A 19261-nucleotide genomic window follows, 5' to 3' on the forward strand; every position below is an offset into this window, starting at 1 on the left:
TGGGCTCTTCCGTCTAGCAGAGTAAGGTGTAACAAGATCCAGTGGCTGGAAGTTGAAGCTAGACAGATTCAGACTGGAACTAAGGTGTACATTTTTAATAGTTAGGGTAATTAACCGTTGGAAAAATTTACCAAGTGCTGTGTTGGATTCTCCATCGCTGACCATTTTTAAATTCAGACTGGATGTTTTTCTCTCCCTGAACACATTTCTACAGGACATACCTCATTCATTCAGACCTCAAAGACCAGAGTCAGTTTAAATATCCATGGACTTGAAGGAGATGCCTGGGGGTTATCTAGAAGGCCCATAACTCTTGGTGGACTCAGAGGGAAGTGTGGCATCCGTTTCCTTGCTGGGATGCTGAAGGAAATACTTTTTCAGGTTTACAGGGCTAAGCAAACCCAGGCTATGAGTCAAGTGCTTGTCTGAGGCAATGCCGTGCGTGGGAGAGTCATCAGAAACAAGTACGCACGACATGGAGTTTCGCCCAAGGAAATGGAAGCCTATCTACTTGATTTATTGTTTCGCTTTGTTTTAGATCTGCAGCAAAGGTAATTTTTTTCTAGTATTTTGTACACAGCTTCCAAAAGATACATAGATGTGACTAGCTGGTAAAGCTCTGTCCCAAAATGCCCTCCTCAAGTATTTGTTCCTGGAAGGAGAGGGGCAGAGTACTGTATCATGTTGGTATTCATTAAAGGTCTGACTATTTAAACCAGCACAAGAGTCAGGTTATTGGCTGGTACAGAGGAAGCAAAATCTGCAGTGAGTTTTATTTTTTTTTAAATAAAGAACCTTCCGTGGTTTTCCCATTAAGCCAGGATTACAAGACCTGCAAACCACTCCAAATGTTAAATTCTGCCTTCAAATCTTCAAATATTGCATCTCTCCCCCCATTTACATCAACAAGTACAAACACCTGTTGGATTAAACGAAAAGCTGGTTAGAAACTGAGCAGAAGGCGATTCCACAGTTCATTACCTCTGCGTTCCCTGGCACCACTGCAGTTAATAGGAATCAGCACTTCAACATTTCACAGGGCAGCATCCGAACCACTAGATTCCAGAGGGTTAGAAACGCATCTGCTAATCTTGTGCAGATTGAATTTTCCACCATTACAATCTACCATCAAGCTCTCTGTTTTAGATTAAATTCAAGGGCAGTTTAGAACAGATACTCCCCCCTCTCTTTCTGCAGCCACCGAAAACAATCAGTTATTTGCTAGGATCGTTCTCCTCCTTCTAGTCAGGTTTTTTTTGCCTTTAATTTGCAACCTAGCTGCCCAGACAAGTCAGCGTGTTTAGCAATTTACTGGGGCTGTCGATTAATTGCAGTTAACTCACACGATTAGCTCAAAAAATTAATCGCAATTAATTGCACTATTAAATATAATACCAATTGAAATTTATTAAATATTTTGGATGTTTTTCTACATTTTCAAATATATTGATTTCAATTACAATACAGAATACAAAGTGTACAGTGCTCACTTTATATTTGATTACAAATATTTGCACTGTAAAAATGATAAACAAAAGAAATAGTATTTTTCAATTCACCTCATACAAGAACTGTAGTGCAATCTCTTTACCACGAAAGTGCAACTTACAAATGTAGATTTTTTTGTTACAAAACTGCACTCAAAAACAAAACAACATAAAACTTTAGAGCCTACAAGTCCACTCAGTCCTACTTCTTGCTCAGCCAATTGCAAAGAGAAACAAGTTTGTTTACATTTATGGGAGATAATGCTGCCCACGTCTCAATTACAATGTCACCTGAAAGTGAGAACAGGCATTCGCATGGCGCTGTTGTAGCCGGCGTCGCAAGATATTTATGTGCCAGACGTGCTAAAGATTCATATGCCCCTTCATGCTTTGGCCATCGTTCCAGAGGACATGCTTTCATGCTGATGATGCTCGTTAAAAAAATAATGTGTTAATTAAATTTGTGACTGAACTCCTTGGGGGAGAATAGTATGTCTGCTACTCTGTTTTACCCGCATTCTGCCATATATTTCACGTAATAGCAGGCTCGGATGATGACCCAGCACATGTTCGTTTTAAGAACACTTTCACTGCAGATTTGACAAAACACAAAGAAGGTACCAATGTGAGATTTCTAAAGATAGCTACAGCACTCGACCCAAGGTTTAAGAATCTGAAGTGCCTTCCAAAATCTGAGAGGGATGAGGTGTGGAGCATACTTTCAGAAATCTTAAAAGAGCAACACTCTGATGCAGAAATGATCGAACCCAAACCACCAAAAAAGAAAATCAACCTTCTGCTGGTGGCATCTGACTCAGATAATGAAAATGGACATGCATCAGTCTGCACTACTTTGGATCGTTATCAGGCAGAACCCGACATCAGCATGGACGCATGTCCTCTGGAAGGGTAGTTGAAGCATCAGGGGACATATGAATCTTTAGTGCATCTGGCATGTAAATATCTTACAACGCTGGCTACAACAGCGCCCTGCAAATGCCTGTTTTCACTTTCAGGTGACACTGTAAACAAGAAGCAGGCAGCATTATCTCCTGCAAACGTGAACAAACTTGTTTGTCTGAGCGCTTGGCTGACCAAGAAATAGGACTGATTGGACTTGTAGGCTCTAAAGTTTTACATTATTTTATTTCATGATAAAGAGATTGCACTACAGTATTTGAATGAGATGAATTGAAAAATACTATTTCTTTTGTTTTTTTCCAATGCAAATATTTGTAATCAAAAATAAATATAAAGTGAGCACTGTACACTTTGTATTCTGTGTTATAATTGAAATCAATATATTTGAAAATGTAGAAAACATCCAAAAATATTTAAATAAATGGTATCCTGTTATTGGTTAACAGCACAATTAATTTTTTTAATCGCTTGACAGCCCTACTGTTTACTTAGTTCTTATACACAAGGCTTATTCTGTCTGACATTAGCATAGTGTTAATTGTCTGTCTGTCCAAGTTCATTCATGTGGACTCCAGAAAGGTTGGGATACTTGTGGAGAGCCTTGATCTGGGCTCCTCTGGACAGGGAATATGTCCTATTCCCTGTAAAATACCATGTAAATGTAACACTCTCTATAGCCTCATCTGACTCGCATGGAAAACTGAAGTTTGGTTTAATTTCCCGTTGAATCCTACAAAACAAAGATGGCTACATCCCTGATGCGCCTGCTTGGTGAAATCCACATTTCTGATCCTCCCCACTTTTGGGAAAGTGATCCCGGAGTAATGACTTCCTCCAAGTTTTCATTCCACGAAGCTCTCCTTGGTCGTAAAGCAGCCGGGGGAGCAGGGAGGCCTACCTGTCTGATCATAGATGTTAAGGTCAGAAGGGGCTATTGGATCGTTTCATCTGACCTCTTGCATAAACACAGCTCTAGATCTTCAGTTGAGAAGCTAATTACAGCTTGTTCTATTGTAACCTGCCCATTGTGTTTTATTAATATAAGAGCTTGCACTTGTGTAGCACCATCGAGACCAAAGGTTCCTAAAGCAAAATGCGTGCAATACAACGACAATCGAGCGCCCCACGCAGCGCGGAAATGCAGCTCTCTCTGGGGTGAGAAGCAGCAGCTATTTTCTATCACAGCAGTACTCCACAGCCGCTCAAGGGGAATGTACTCCGGGCTCTGGGGCTAATACTTCTGCTCTTTAAAAATTCCATGGCATCTTTCATATCATCACATCTTTGCCAGAAGTTGGCACCTCCAGAAGAACAATGCCCCTTCACACCGCGCCAAGGCCTTGGCTCGAAAGAGGAAGGGAGCCTCCTGCTGAAACACTCGCACTGGCTTTCTGTGGTACCTCAGCGCGCGCTGAATCTTGCTTTCAAGTACAAGCCGAGCCCAAAGCTGCTTCCCTGGTGAGCCCCAAAGGGGGCACCACTGTAATTAGGGTGACCAGACAGCAAGTGTGAAAAAGCGGGACAGGGGTGGAGGGGTAATAGGAGCCAATATAATGACAGGTTTCAGAGTAGCAGCCGTGTGAGTCTGTATCCGCAAAAAGAAAAGGAGGACTTGTGGCTCCTTAGAGACTAACAAACCCCGCGCACAAGGTGAAACACCACGCGCACAAAAATTCGCACAGAAGCAGAACAATTTGCACAGAAGAAATTATTTGAATAAATAAATTGGTTAGTCTCTAAGGTGCCACAAGTCCTCCTGTTCTTTTAGCCTATATAAGAAAAAGCCCCAAATATCGGGACTGTCCCTATAAAATTGGGACATCTGGTCACCCTAGCTGTAATCCACAGCTGATTAAAAACAAATCAAAGACAAATCACTATCCTGGTCCAAAGCTTCTCAGTCACAGGTCAGAATGTAAGAATTTCTGGGCCAAGCCCTCGGAACAGCCACATTCGTGCTAGGCTAAGGGATACATTTGGATTAATAAAGCCAAAGTACAGGAAATGGATAAATCTGTGCCACAGACACAGGAAACACACCTTATTAGGAGCAGAGTGAAAAGCCCACCTGCATAGAACATTATCCTTAGTTCTCTACAGAGTAGCAGGCAAGGGAACCATGTAACTGCGATAAAGAACATACATAATGCCCACCTGCTATACACAACACCATGTACTTTTGTACCTTGTTGACTTGTGGTCCTGAGCCCTGTTCCCTCTCAGCTGTGCACATGTGCGCGCGCACACAGATCCTAAACCCCGCGCACACGGCGAAACACCACGCGCACAAAAATTCACACAGAAGCACAACAATTTGCACAGAAGAAATTTTTTGCGCACACGGCCTGGCAAAAATTAGAGGGAACACTGGTCCTGAGGCTCATCGCTGATCTCACCCGGGCACTCCTAAACAACCAAACCACCACAAGGCAACACTCACAGAGTCAGCAGTTTTCAGGCCAGAAGGGCCATTCTCTCCAGTGCTGCGTCCCTTTCCTCTTGAATCCCCTGTGCCCCCGCACATGGCTCGTTTATCATTGCCATGTTCTTTTAGGCCATAATTCAGCACACGTATAAGTAACCCCATTGACCTGAGTGGGAACACGAGTGAAGTTAAGCACATGCATGAGTCTTCCCAAGATCAGGGCCTTAGATTGTAAACTCCACAGAAGAAGGGATCTTGCCTTCTTATTTGTCTGTACAGCACCAGGCACGATCCCAGTGCTATATAACTAGGTTTAGGGTTAGACAGTTATTAGTAACCATCAGTAAATGTAAATTTCACCCTTACTCAAGAAGGCTCTAATCCTGAACACGTTTCAGCCACTAGGCTCCAGTGTGCACAGTAATGCCTGTGTAGGACCCTCAGTGGAATAGAAGGTTGGACTCTGAAGGGTCAGAGAACTGACCCATTCCTTACAGAGAACATCACTCTTAGTCATCACGCGACATGTTACTGGAAATGTAGGAGACCTGAAGAAGAGTTCTGTGCAGCTCAAAAGCGGGTCCCTCTCACCCACAGAAGTTGCCCAATAAAAGCTATTACCTCATCCACCTTGTCACAATGTATTTTACTTCAGGTAAAGTTAGGCCCAGAGCAAGTATTTGGAGCAAAAGTTGGTAATTGAGTTTGCAAGTTGGAGGAATCAATGGGCTGGCGTTTCACGAGTGAAGTCTTTATGGTCATCCAGCACCCAAGCAATGTGGAGTTACATCCTGAAAGATCAAAAATTCAATTCTTCATCATGATTTACAGTAACTCAAATATTCTCTTTAGACACTGAATCCCAGGTCCTGGTGAGACCAGCATATACCAAAGACGCTGGAAGGTGTCATCAGAGTTCTGCAGGCACGCTAGTTACTGTACTCGCTTCTCCAATATTCACTCACATCCCGATGAAGACACTTGTCTTCCTGGCAGTAATGATTCCAACCTGCCGTCTAGTCACAAGCAGGTTCTACTACTAATAAAATAAGATCAAGACAAAAAGCCTGTGAAACAGGCTAGTCAACTACTTTATCAGGCTTACCCTCAGTGATTGCAACAAATCCCAGTTATTTCTGGGGAGCCATTTTTAACTGAAAGCATGCTCAGCCTCTTAACACTTAGTCTGTCACATGAGTGAATGAAAACAAAGACACTCAAATGGCCAGGTGTAACAGCCAGATAATTTTTCAGCAATAACGGTTCCAGAGCAGTTTGTCTCTGAATGCAGAGCACTTTGCTGCAGTTTAGTAATTGTCAACTGCTTGAGGGACACCACAAAAGTAAAAAATCTTATATCTAAGACAAAGGGTACCAACTTCAGGAAAAACACCAGAATGAAAGCAGATGCGTGACTGTGGTCCTGGGGCAGTAACTTCTGCACTACCCACTTTTATTCAACGTAACGATTCACTTACAGAAATGCCTGCTTGCAATATGAAGTCAGGCACCTACTGATCACACAGTAGTGTCGACAGGGCTAACCTCTAGAACGGACACACACACGCTAATGTTTCAGAGGGGATTTCGTGGGGCTCATCTTGTTTTAAAGAGGATAATCAGAGCTGAGAGGAAAATAATCTTTCCCAAGTCCAGAAGGCTAGATCCCGAGCAGCCTTGGAGCGCTTGCTTACAGCAGGCGAAGATGGCTGCAGAGATGTAGCTGCTTCCGGGTGGAGCGTGGTAGAGGGGTAACTGCACAGGAAGAGCCTGACCCCGGATACACTTGTCCACAGCCTCGCGCTCCACCCAGCCAAGTGTGGTGTCTCCCGTCGCTATTGCTGCCACCTTCTCTGCACTCCCCGCTGTTGAGACTATGCTGTGCTGCTCCCTGGATTGCAGTTTCCATGGAGAGTATCGATACAGGGAGCAGCACTGTGGAACATAACCTGGGGAGGCTGAAAGCAGCCAGTCAAGCAGGAAAGCCTGTGGAGAGTGGCTCCAAACCACCCAACCTCACCAGCTAGGACAGCCGATAGGCCGACACGGCTGACAGGCCACGAAGACACCTGAGCCCAGAGGTTCTCACACTTTCCATACAGAGCTCTCTGCAATAGTGTTGTGCTGACTCCCACTTTCCCATTCTGGTATCTTACTCTTGCAAATACCACTGCAAGAACTAACAACCACAAAACTGTAGTACAATGTCTCATTTGAAAGACAGACCCTCCAGGAGCGAAATATTCTCCAGTGCCAGGCACTGACTCAGAAGAGACAGCCACAAATCTAGCACCATCTGGTCAACTGGCCCCATCACCATCAGCTGGGCATGGGCAACAGAAGAAAATGAGAGACAAACAGAATTGTCTTGTCACCTCATTAATTCACTCAAATTCTTTCTGTGGATCATTCGGTTCTACACACTATGAAAAGGGGGGTCTTTTATTACTATTTTTTCTTAGCTTTTTGGTTGTTGGTGTCAAGGTTCCTTCCCCACTCTGAATTCTAGGATACAGATGTGGGGACCTGCATGAAAGACCCACTAAGCTTATTCTTACCAGCTTAGGTTAAAAACTTCCCCAAGGTACAAACTTTGCCCTGTCCTTGAACCTTATGCTGCCACCACCAAGCGTGTTAAACAAAGAAAAGGGAAAGAGCCCACTTGGAGACATCTTCACCCAAAATATCCGCCCAAGCCCTACACCCCCTTTCCTGGGGAAGGCTTGATAAAAATCCTCACCAATTTGTACAGGTGAACACAGACCCAAACCCTTGGATCTTAAGAACAATGAAAACCAATCAGGTTCTTAAAAGAAGAATTTTAATTAAAGAAAGGGTAAAAGAATCACCTCTGTAAAATCAGGATGGTAAATACCTTACAGGGTAATCAGATTCAAAACATAGAGAATCCCTCTAGGCAAAACCTTAAGTTACAAAAAGACACAAAAACAGGAATATACATTCCATTCAGCACAGCTTATTTACCAGCCATTAAACAAAAGGAAATCTAACGCATTTCTAGCTAGATTACTTACTAACTAACAGAAGTTCTGAGACTGCATTCCTGATCTGTTCCTGGCAAAAAGCATCACCCAGACAGACGGACCCTTTGTTTCCCCCGCTCCAGCTTTGAAAGTATCTTGTCTCCTCATTGGTCATTTTGGTTAGGTGCCAGCAAGATTATCTTAGCTTCTTAACTCTTTACAGGTAAAAGGCTTTTGCCTCTGGCCAGGAGGGATTTTATAGTTCTGTATACAGAAAGATGGTTACCCTTCCCTTTATATTTACGACAGTTGGCAATCTCATTTGTTGGCAAAAATAGCATTTTTAAATGAACTGCTCTAAATTCAGACCCAAGCCTTGGACATGTAATTTGTAGCCAATATAACAACCAAAGCAGAGTGTAGTTGGCATTATTTAAACATGTCACTGAGAGAGAGATTTCTGGAACAAGTGAATAATTTCAAGGCGGACAGGAATGCCTGAATGTGAGAGCTTAGTGGCTCAGCCCTATGTTATTCTTTGACAATTTAGAGCAGTGGTTCTCAACCTGTGGCCCAATCAGCACAGAGCTGCAGCCCACATGACATCCTCAGGGCCATACAGGCTGGATGCAGCCCACAAAGGTAAATAGCGTGAGAACCACTGATTTAGAGGAAAACAAATTTTAAAATTCTGATCTCACTTGTGCACCTTTAAATACTGGTTCTGAACTTGTGGCTTATTTTCTTACCTAGCTTAAAACACAGAAAAAAACCAGTCAGATAAAAGGTGAATGTATTTTCTTATTGTTTTAAAAGTTAGTTCATTGTATCCAAGAAATCTACTTGCTACAACCGCCATTCTCCTACCAACTTAGTGAAAATCGACCTGAGATTATGAGTAAAGCTCCCAAGCTATACAGAACCCTGACAGAAATATCATGCCATGATATGGAAATTCACTCAGAGCACCCAAAGTATGAATCCTAATGTACAGCTCAGTTATTACATTTCACAGTTTCAGGTTGTTTGAAGTGAGATGCAGAATGCAGAAATCATCATTGTATTAATACCATTAAAAACACGTATTGAGTTTATAAACGAGCTATGATGAGCCCTGGATTACTTTTGCACTAACTCAGCACATGCCATGTGTCTGCAGCACACCCACAATAATGAAACCAAAGTCTGCCCTTCATTACATCCGAATAACGGAGGGTAAAGTGTTGAGACCCAAGGGCTGCATTCTGAACTCAAAAAGAAAAGGAGTATTTGTGGCACCTTAGAGACTAACACATTTATTTGAGCATGAGCTTTCGTGAGCTACAGCTCACTTCATCGGATGCATACTGTGGAAACTGCAGAAGACATTATATACACAGAGACCATGAAACAATACCTCCTCCCACCCCACTCTCCTGCTGGTAATAGCTTATCTAAAGTGATCATCAAGTTGGGCCGTTTCCTACACCTAGGCAAACCTAGAGCAACCCCCCAGGGCTCAGTGACAGCACCTTGCACTTAGAATGGCATCCCAAGAGCAGGTCCGTCCCAGTATCATATTCTACTGCATAGCTCTGTCTGGGGGTTACTGTCTTGTAGTGGCCAGAATGGGACAGAAGTCTACAGTAGGATTCCATGAAGTGATTGGATCTTAGGTTTAGATTAATACAAGCGTAACTGAAATTACATCTGGTCCTCATACTCCACTGATTTCATGACACGGGCCAAATGCATTTGTCATTTACATCTAGGCTTTATCAGTAACATTGCAGAGCTTTTCCCCCACAGTACCTGTTAAAATCTGTATTTTCTTCATGCAACTATCTGACTCGCCCTGAGGCCATCGGTCAGCATGGATGGAGCCCGCTTGGAGAAGAAGGCCTGCTGCATGTGAGAAGTAACTCTCTGTTTACAGTCTCAGGATTCCTGAATATCTTGTTGCCCTGTGGCCCAAGTGGTTAGCCCGAGGTTGGGGTCTTGCCAGGCTGGAGATACTGAGGATATAAGTCAGGTATTTCTTTGGTAAAATCTTGTTTATTTAAAATGCCCACAAAGTTCTGGTGCCCTGAACACAGTAGGAACAAACAACCTCAGGCAGTTTCCTTGCTTACAATTTCCAAGCCTGCCTTTTCTAGCTAGCCCTGTGTTCGGTCTCTCATCCCTCTCCAGGCCATGCTCTCAACTGCTTCTATGGCTTTCTCCTCATTGTCTGGTTCTGACACCAGGGGCGCCATTTCAGATTTGGGGGTGGGGGGCAACTTTAACCATAATTCCAAAGGCTACTTGGGCACCTGAAAACTTTCTTGGTTTTTTGCAGATAACTTAGATACAGTGCTCCTGTCAGATAATAATTTCTAATTCCTATATAAAGAAAGAAAATTAAGTAAATATTAGACCCACACAACTCTAATACTTTTTCTGACATCTTGTGTCAATTCATTTAAGGGACACTGGTTAGGTTTAAAAAATTAATGTATATTCTTACTTTGTTACTAACTCTGAATACAACAATTGAAACAACTGTAGAAAAATCTAGATGTCTTTCCATCACTTTTTTGCAGTTCATCAAGCTTGGAATAGATCATCAAACTTTTGGAGATGTCGTACTAGGGCAAGGCCCCGTGAGTTTATCCTGCACCTGCCTGGGGCTCTAGGGGTGTTGCCCCACTACAAATAACAGACTAGAAACTGGCTTTAAACAGGAGTGAAATTGACACTTTAAAGTCACTTTCACAGCACTGCCAACCCCAAGTGGTCAAAAATCAAGAATCAGGCTCACTAAAAATCACAAGATTGGCTTTAAAATCATGAGATTATGTAAAAATAACAGATTTGGTGTTCTTTCTATTTGCCTTCTGCTTTTGAGCCTTTAGGGTTCACTGGGGTCACATTTTGACGCTTTCTCCATAGCCACAAGGGCTAGAAACTTCATTTTTCTTTAAGAATGAAGGCTGAAATCATCACATATCCCCTTGACTCCAGGAGCTGGGACTTTAAGGAAAACAATAATTATCATGAGACTCATGACAAAACCATGAGAGTCGGCAGCACTGCACTTCTGTTTAAAGGCTCGTTACTTTCCAGAAGGCTCTGAAACACAACACGACAGCAACTGAGTTGCAGTTCTCACAGGAGACTATTTTAAATCAAACACCAAGAAAATTCAACATTATAAAGTTGGGGAAAAACTTGAGACTTCTGAGGTATATCAGGGCCACTGCAGGCAGGAAAGGGAAATAAACAGGCACAGGAGATCTGGGCAGCTCTTCCTCTTGAAAGAACATTGGAGGGTCAAATCTTCTAGTCCGTAATCCAGTAAAACTTCTGTTGCCATCAGTGCCTCCATTCATAGATATAAACGTCACAGTGACCATGTGATAATGTGTGTGGTCAATAATTATACACTTCACACTTAAATATCTGAGCCATCTTATCCAGAGTTACACAGCTTAGATGCATTGGCTCAGGGACTGGATTTTCTGGCATATTTTGAACAGTGCTGAGCACACAGATGGTGCCCAGTGAATAACACAAATCATGACTATAATGGTCGACTTTATGAACTCTGTGGATGCAGTTTCTGTTCTTTGTTGTGGAATTGGCCTGGATACAGCTGAAACCCTAAGAATTTGATGTATAATCACATCTGATACTCAGACGATACTTTCTCATTCCTTCCTTTTCTCAAACTCAGAACAAAAAACAACAAAACAAAATGGTTTTCACTTAAAATGTAAAATTGCACAGCAGCCATTGCTGTACAACCCAGAATAGGTCAGAACCTGCCACCCCTTGGGAGTTAAGTGATCTCCTCTCATTCTCCATCCTTCCTAACCTCTGTGCTGATTTTCATGCTGTCAACCATGACCTCCATCCCGACATCCTGGGACCATTTGCTGGAGTCTCAGAGAACTGGCCACCTTGGGTTTGCTCCCATCTATCAGAGTCCTCTTTTTCGCAGCATGCAGCAGAGAGAGCAGCTGGTCCAGTGGATAGGGAACTAGCCCTGAGAGACCTGGGTTCCTTCCACACCCCACCCCGGATTTCCTGTATGACCTCAGGTCAGTGCCTTAGGACAGAGTTACAAACGTATTTAGGCACCCAAAGATGTAGCTAGGCATCTAGTGAGGTTTACAAAGCACCTAGCCTTCCAGATGCCTAAATACCTTTGAAAATCTGGCCTTTAGGCTGTTTGCCTCAGCGCCCCATCTGTACAATGGGGATAACAGCACTGCTCGACCTCACTGAGGGGCTGTGATGTGACGTGCTCAGATACTACAGTGATGGGGCCACATAAGCACCACAGGTAGAGTAGGAACTTCTCTATGCCACTGCTAGCCCCGGGGTTTGGCCCCGTCTTTTCACTTATGGCCCTCATACCTTACTCTGTTCTGAATGTAACGCTGGCTCAGAGGGCTCGGCGGTACTTCTTGGGAGTCCCCTGCGTTCGCTCTTCAGCCATTCCTCCCCCCCCCACACCACCCCGCTCCCCTGCAGAGGAATTCCTGTTTTACAGGTTCATCTAATGACTTCTGGATCCTTAATTAAATTACCAGCCTTTTCTGATCTTAATCACCCTGCCTCTGTTTGTGAACAAAACACTGACTCCCTGCCCCAGGGGCACAAGCCGGGAGAAGCACCTCTCTGCAGAACGCACAGTCCACACTAATGCTGAGCAGTTCAGAGCTCCGCCAGGGAGCACCCCTTCTGTATGGAAATGGGGGGAAAGGGGGGGCAGAAAGAGGCGGCAGCCCCCCTCTGCCCTACCTAATTGGCGCCCTTGTCTGACACACAGCTCCAACCAATCAAAGCCCCAGCCCCTGTGTCCGCAGTCAGTCCCCACGGAAATCCCTCCGCCCACATGACATAGCTCCTGCTCAGGCCCTGCTATGCTGGCCTGTGCCCAGGTCAATGTGGCCTTCACCGTCTCAGCAATCACCACACAAAAGGGCATTTAATTGCTCCCCCATTCCGCCATTTAGCCTGAATGATGCATGCTCAGTATACTAGTCCACTTCAGCTAAATCTGTGATTGATGGCCACCATTGACACCATCCAGTTTAATAGTATTTAGTGCAAGAATAAAGTAAGAAGTTTAACTCATCTAATTCTAAAATAATTTGAGAATCCAGACCATATCATCCCTACTAGCTGATTCCAGGGATCTCAGTGTCACCTGAGCCACCATCACAAATAATGGTTGATTGTTATAGCTGGTCTGTATTGTTCATAGATGGGAGTGGACAGCTGTTTTACAAAAATCAGAGACTAGAAATAAAGGCACCCCTGTGACACTAAATCAAGGAAGTAGATATGTAATGCAAACATTTACACGGTATTTCATCTTAGATTAGAAGCAATTGTTGAGCGTACTGTAGCTTTCTTCCCTGGGCTCATTATAATGGATTGCAGCCCCCCAGTGGTAAATCACTTTATCTCCACAACACTATCAGTGTGTTATAGGAACCATTCATTCGCATCGTGTTACAATTAAAATATGAGTTTGCCAGGACCGTACAACCCTGATATTTTTTCCTCTGAAGTCCTTGAAAACACTCAGCTGACTTCCCAAACTAAAATAATATAGAATTGCTAATAAGGAGGTGGGCAAAAGTAAGGGCTGCTGCAGGGACTAGCTGTTGAAATGCTGAAGTATGACCTGCTCCTAAATAAGCCAAGAGGAATTAACATAATTACAGGCTCAATGAAAAAGGCCGCAATGCACAGGGGCCAAGTTTTAGCTTAATCAGGTTCCAGCTACCATTTCCCCTATGCCTGACCTCATAGGAAGATTCTCATTTGTCATTCTTGCCACATTGACACACAGTACTTAGTGCAGCCATGCTTCATTCTGCTAAAAGGGTTCTAAGCGTAGCTCTCATTAACTCTAACAGATTGTTTTGCATAAGTTGCATAGCTCCTATCAAGTGGAAGTGATTAGCTGGTACAATAATAGGCTAATGTCACACCGGAACAGAGAAGGTTACAAACCTGTACAGAGATGATTACTCGCTCTAACATAGGCTGATTAGTGATGCAGATTGTTACTGTACCGGCTTGTTTGATCGTTATCCTTCCCAGGATAGTTTAATAACAGGGTTTTCTACAGCCATATTGACTGTTTATTGCAGTTTGGTTTTTAGTGATTTCTGCTAAAGCACAAAGCTTTTCTATATGCTAGCCCATAAACTGGCCTTGTTGATACAGAGCAGAAGCTGTACTGAAAACAGGGATTCTGTGGGCAGTTGGAGAGGTTCCCAGAACTGGCAAAGGATCCGCTGGGTGAGAAGCATTGGCCGCGGCTTTACGCTGTTCCTAGCCCTGCACTCTCAAGCTCATTCAGCTCACTTGTGGAGAGCGTCTGATCCAGCACACGCTGCTGAACAGCTGCTGGGGGTCAATGCAGAGGCAGCTGCACCCTAGTAGGAGGTAAAAACGTTCACATCTAGTATATGGTTTGCACAGCCTGTGTTTATGCAGCGCTTTAGAAAGGTCAGTGATCAGGACCCAGCCTTGGTGCACTCTTCGGCAAGCTCTCTGGTATCTGCAGCACTCTCGGGGTGAGGAATGGAAGTCCCACGGCAACTTCATGCAAATTAAGATGATGGGGCCCATCCCCACTTGGTGTAAATGAGTTAAGCTCTATTGACTTCCATTACCGTCACCGGGTAATACCCTCTCAGCACCTGGCCCAGAGATTTTGTAAATTAAACTTGAAATGTCAATTTTGATATTAAATTCAGTGTACTCAAGTCTCCACCCACATGTTCTGGTTCAATAAGATGCAGATTTATGTAGAGAGAGCAGAGCACAAGGTATAAATTGTTGGGGACAGCTGGGAGCTTTGACAGCCAGGAGACAATCAGTCAGAGAAGCACAGAAACTGGTAAGTACCAGCTCCTTGGAAGGTAAAATCCTTTAAGAAAGATTCCACAGGGCTTTCCGAAGCTTTGAAATTTTTCATGATTTTTGACTAAACTGGTCTAAACTTTTGCAGGTATTGAATGAGTCTTCAAGGGTGATATTCATTAGAATACCATAGAACCTCAGAGTTATAAACACCAGTTACGAACTGACCAGTCAACTGCACACCTCGTTTGGAACCGGAAGTAGGCAATCAGGCAGCAGCAGAAACAAAAAAAGAAAAAAAAACCAATACAGTACAGTACTATGTTAAACGTAGACTACCAAAGAAACAAGACAAAGGGAGAGCAGCATTTTTCTTCTGCATAGTAAAGTTTCAAAGCTGGATTAAGTCAATTGTAAACTTTTGGGGAAAAAAACCATAACATTTTGTTCAGAGTTATGAACGACCTCCCTTCCCTCCTGTGTTTGTAATGCTGAGGTTCTAGAATACTGCACACAAATTACATGATAGCTTATTCATAAATGCACAAAAAGGTGTGGAATTGTCATCTCTACAGCAAAGTTTGTCTTGGAAGCTTTTGTTGTTGTTTATTCTGATAGAATGGGGAATTTACAGTTTGAGCTGACGGGTTGCCCTCTCCAATATTTTCCCTGCTTTATCTGGGTTTGGAGCAGCAGAAGCAGCAGCAAATACCACTGTTCTAACAAGCATCACAGTCCTTGGCAAAAAGGGAAGTTTTGTCATTTTTTGCTAAGAAGTAAGCTCTGGACTCAATCTGCAGTGTGGCATCTTTTCATCCCACAAAGTGAGATAATCTTCCCCTCCACCTTTGGAAGCCCCAGGAGACTTCCTTCTCCATATACCTATCGACCTACAAGTCGAACCTCACTACTGGTTAAAATTGCCCTTTTCTTTACCATTTGTAAACCATCAGCGTTCTCAAATCCCACCAAGAGGGCACACCAGAAGCACATGCATTCAGTGAAGTTGAGTGACAAATGTCCCCCTCCAGTAGGCATTGCATATGAGAGAAAATATTCACGAGGGCCTAAATGAACTGGGCTCCTAAGTCCCATTTTCAAAATGGATTTTGAAGCCCGGGAGCCCATTTCTCCCAGGCACGCAGGAAAATTTCACTGAGGAACTCTCACTAGACACACGGGCGTCCATGGGGCTCATGAGTCATTCCAAAAGCATGAATTTTTATGTAAATGAGAGTCCACAGAAAGTTGCTTATCGTTTGGAAGACACCCATTCATTTGAACTCTAGCGGATAAGCGTATATTATGCATACTGGCATGCTCTCAGACCCAAGTGACTTCGAGCGCTCTGCTCGGGTATCTCCAGGCACATACGGTAGAAATCTGCAGCAGAGGCCCAGGACATTACAATCCAAGCTGAAAACTGCCTGTGTAGCCCTAGTGGTACTGGAAGGTCTGAACACGCTCTGCAGCGAGGCTGTGGAGGGGGAGCTGAGCTTTGGGACACACCTTAAAGCAGGTGGGCGGGGGTGGACACCTGAAGGTTTGGAGCCACGTCTGAATAACGGAACAGGGTGTTCTGTAGCGAAGGAATTCTGAATTAACAGCAGGGCACCTCACGGCCAGGGCTCCCCACCCAACCCAACAGAAGCCAGCCAAGCAAAGCACAGGAAGGGCCTTTGCTAGCAGAGACCTTCCTTTGTCTCTCACAAAGGGGGTTAGGCACCCAACTGCCGCTTTAGGCAGCTAAGTCCAGCACAGAGGTGCTACTAACATCCTCAAAAACCCCCTCAGTTCCCGACGAACTGTGGTGGCCCCTAGTCCCTCGCAGGGGTGTAGGCGCCTTGGGAAGTCCCTTGTGGGGCCTGATTTCCAGTGGTGAGCATGCACAAACCACCGAAGTCCTGTTGCCACAGAGCAGGATTCTGAAACGAGGCATTCCGCCACCTCTCACCTGGGGGGCCTGATCCAGTAGGTGTGCTCAGGGCATGCCCAGCGGATTGGGCCTCCCACAAAAGATAGCCAGGGCAACCCAACTGGGAATTTTAGGGCATGCAGGCAGCTTCTCCCTGAACAGCCCATAGCCGTGTCAGAGCACTCCCCTGGGAAGGAGAGGGTAAGTCCCTGCTCCAATCCGACAAAGCAGAGCTTTGAAAACAGGTCTCCTACATGCCAGGCGAGTGCCCTGGCCACTGGGCTGGAGACAGTAACAGGCTGGGGGTCTCCCGCTGTTTAGATATGAATAGAAAAGGCTGCCCTGGCTGGGCACGACTCCAGGAGAGGGCTCACGGTTCTGAATCCCGAGTGAGGAGCGGCTCCTCGCTGCCTTTGAGGGGTGGGGCCAGCAGTTCCCAGAGGCTGGCTTGGGGAGCTCCCTGCTCAGCCAACCCCATCCTCAGGCACCAGACTCTCCCGGGGCATTGTCTAGAGATCCTGGGTACCCAACTCGGGGCTGAGGATTCCACTGGGACTCAGGATAGGGGACCACGGCCCGGCTGGCAGTGTGCAGAGATCACTGCCCGTCACGCTGACCCATGTCATCGCCTTGTTTCCTTGGGCTCCCCCAGCTGCTTAGCTCCAGCTGCTGTCTCTTGTCTGGTACTTAAAGTGTCAGCTCTCTGGGGCAGGGACCATCTGTCTGTTACGGGTTTGTGCAGCGCCTAGCCCAGTGGGGTCCCGGACCATGGTAACGCACAAAACAAACAACAACAATGAAGGCCGGGCACTGCAACCCCTAAGAGCCTTTGTGCCTTTAGCCCTTGAGGGAGGGAGACTCTATGCATGCCTTTATATTCTCCTATGGGATTTAGTGATGAATTCCAGCGGAGCACAACGCGGGGCCTTCAGGCAGTCCCTGCACTGGGCAGGCAGGGGTGGGATTCTCTCTTCTAAGGTCGCACCCTTACCTTCCCAATGGCAAGCTTCTGTGCAGGCCACCAGGCAGGGCTCATAATTTGTTAAATAAAACTATAGCTCAAGATCTATGGGACTAAAGACTAGCATCAAAAAGGGAGACTGGAATGGGGTTATAGATATTCAAATGTTCAGGACAAACGGTGGAAGGTGTGTGACTGCCCAGGGTATAGATTCTTAGAGATGCCATAACACGCAGAGGCCCTTGTTAACAATTTGTGGGTGCATTAGGCTTGCTAGAAAGCCTGAAACTAGAAATGGAGATGGGGGGGGGGGGAGAGAAGAAGTGTGATTTTTGTGAAAGTTTCCACCAATATTTTCATTTTTTCCTTTCAGCAAAATTAAGAATTTGAAAATGTTCAGCCATCTGTATCTGAAAGCCCTTGTGAGCCAGCCCCATCAGAGTGTTTTTATGTAACTGAGATTTCAAACAATGGAAGCTAGGAGAGGTTTGTTAGTTTAAATCCTTTCAGCAACCCAAGACACAGTTTATTCTTTCTAAACAATAAGAGCGTAGCACTGGTTTATTCCCATTCCCAGGGTTATGGTTGTCAAAATCCTGCTACATGTAAGCAGGAATCTCTCTGATACACCCTGTGTTCAATCAAAGTATCCTAAAAAATGGGGAGCCAGTCACCCATTTGCTTATTTGAGCCCTGTGCATGCCAACTGCACTTGCCAGGGTATGGATCTCTTTACCACAGCAACACCAGATTTCATTACTAGTTAGGCAAAATGGACAGACTTAATCAAATATAAAAAAGTTATATTTTTCTATATTATAAGAACATGACCTGATTCAATAATGCTGTGAAAAGCATTTAAACAAATAGCCAAAAAGCATTTTTTGTTTGTTTAAATAAAACTGTCACAAACCAGTATTTTTTCCTTGAACTGGTTTTCATCACAACTAAGCTTATGCAGCAGAAAAATCAATCTGCGTCCAGCCCCACGTGACACATTCCAAGTTGGCCGATTAGCTCAGTTCCTCCGTTCAGGTCTGTTTATAAGTGATTTGTTTTTACTTTGGATAAGATGTTACAGAGGAATGTTTAGTGAAAGACACAGAAAGGCTATTGCTGGGACACTCTGAAGGAGAAATCTTTAGAACAGGCTGGGCTGTATCAAACAGACTAAAAACCCCTCACAGTGAGATCAACTCAGCAAGTGATCATGCTAAAAAAAAACAACCCTCCAGGATTTTATTCATTATTCCCATTTCCTCTTGCAGATGCAAATGCAGCAGATTCAAAATATTATCAGCATAGCGATACAAAGCAAGAGATTTCAACGAGGGAAGTGCTGTTTAAAAAAACTTCCACTTCTATGCACACTTGGACATCAAGTGGGTTATTGAACAAGCTCTCCAAGAAAAGTAAACACCTTAGAAAACCATTATATTAAAAAGGGGTGACTCAGACTACACGCTGCTTATTAAAACGGTACCTTTTGGGGCTGCTGGTGAAGCTAATGGCATGTGTTACTGGATAATACAAGATGACGACTGAGCTCAGGAGCTGTACGACTGCTACCTGGAGAGACCAGCTCATACTACCAGTGCCTGAAAGGGCTGGAGCTCTTATAGCTGGGAACAGGGTGTTCTGGGAAATGCAGTGTTGGAATCAGGTGGTGGCACAGAGTGCAGAGCATTAACAGGTGGTTAATTGGCTCCCCCGGAGAGG

General features: G+C 44.4%; 1 long non-coding RNA gene across 1 annotated transcript; it reads right to left on the bottom strand.

The window, feature by feature from the left end:
- Nucleotides 1-800: 800 nt before the first annotated feature.
- LOC122461818 lies at nt 801-19117 on the bottom strand. The gene is made up of 3 exons (XR_006284017.1): nt 19026-19117; nt 4849-4999; nt 801-919 (listed from the first exon to the last, which is right to left on the bottom strand). It is a non-coding gene; the product is annotated as an uncharacterized LOC122461818 (long non-coding RNA).
- Between the last annotated feature and the right edge of the window lie 144 nt (nt 19118-19261).

The sequence above is a fragment of the Chelonia mydas genome, chromosome 9, assembly GCF_015237465.2.
Source record: "Chelonia mydas isolate rCheMyd1 chromosome 9, rCheMyd1.pri.v2, whole genome shotgun sequence".
NCBI lineage: Eukaryota > Metazoa > Chordata > Testudines > Cheloniidae > Chelonia > Chelonia mydas.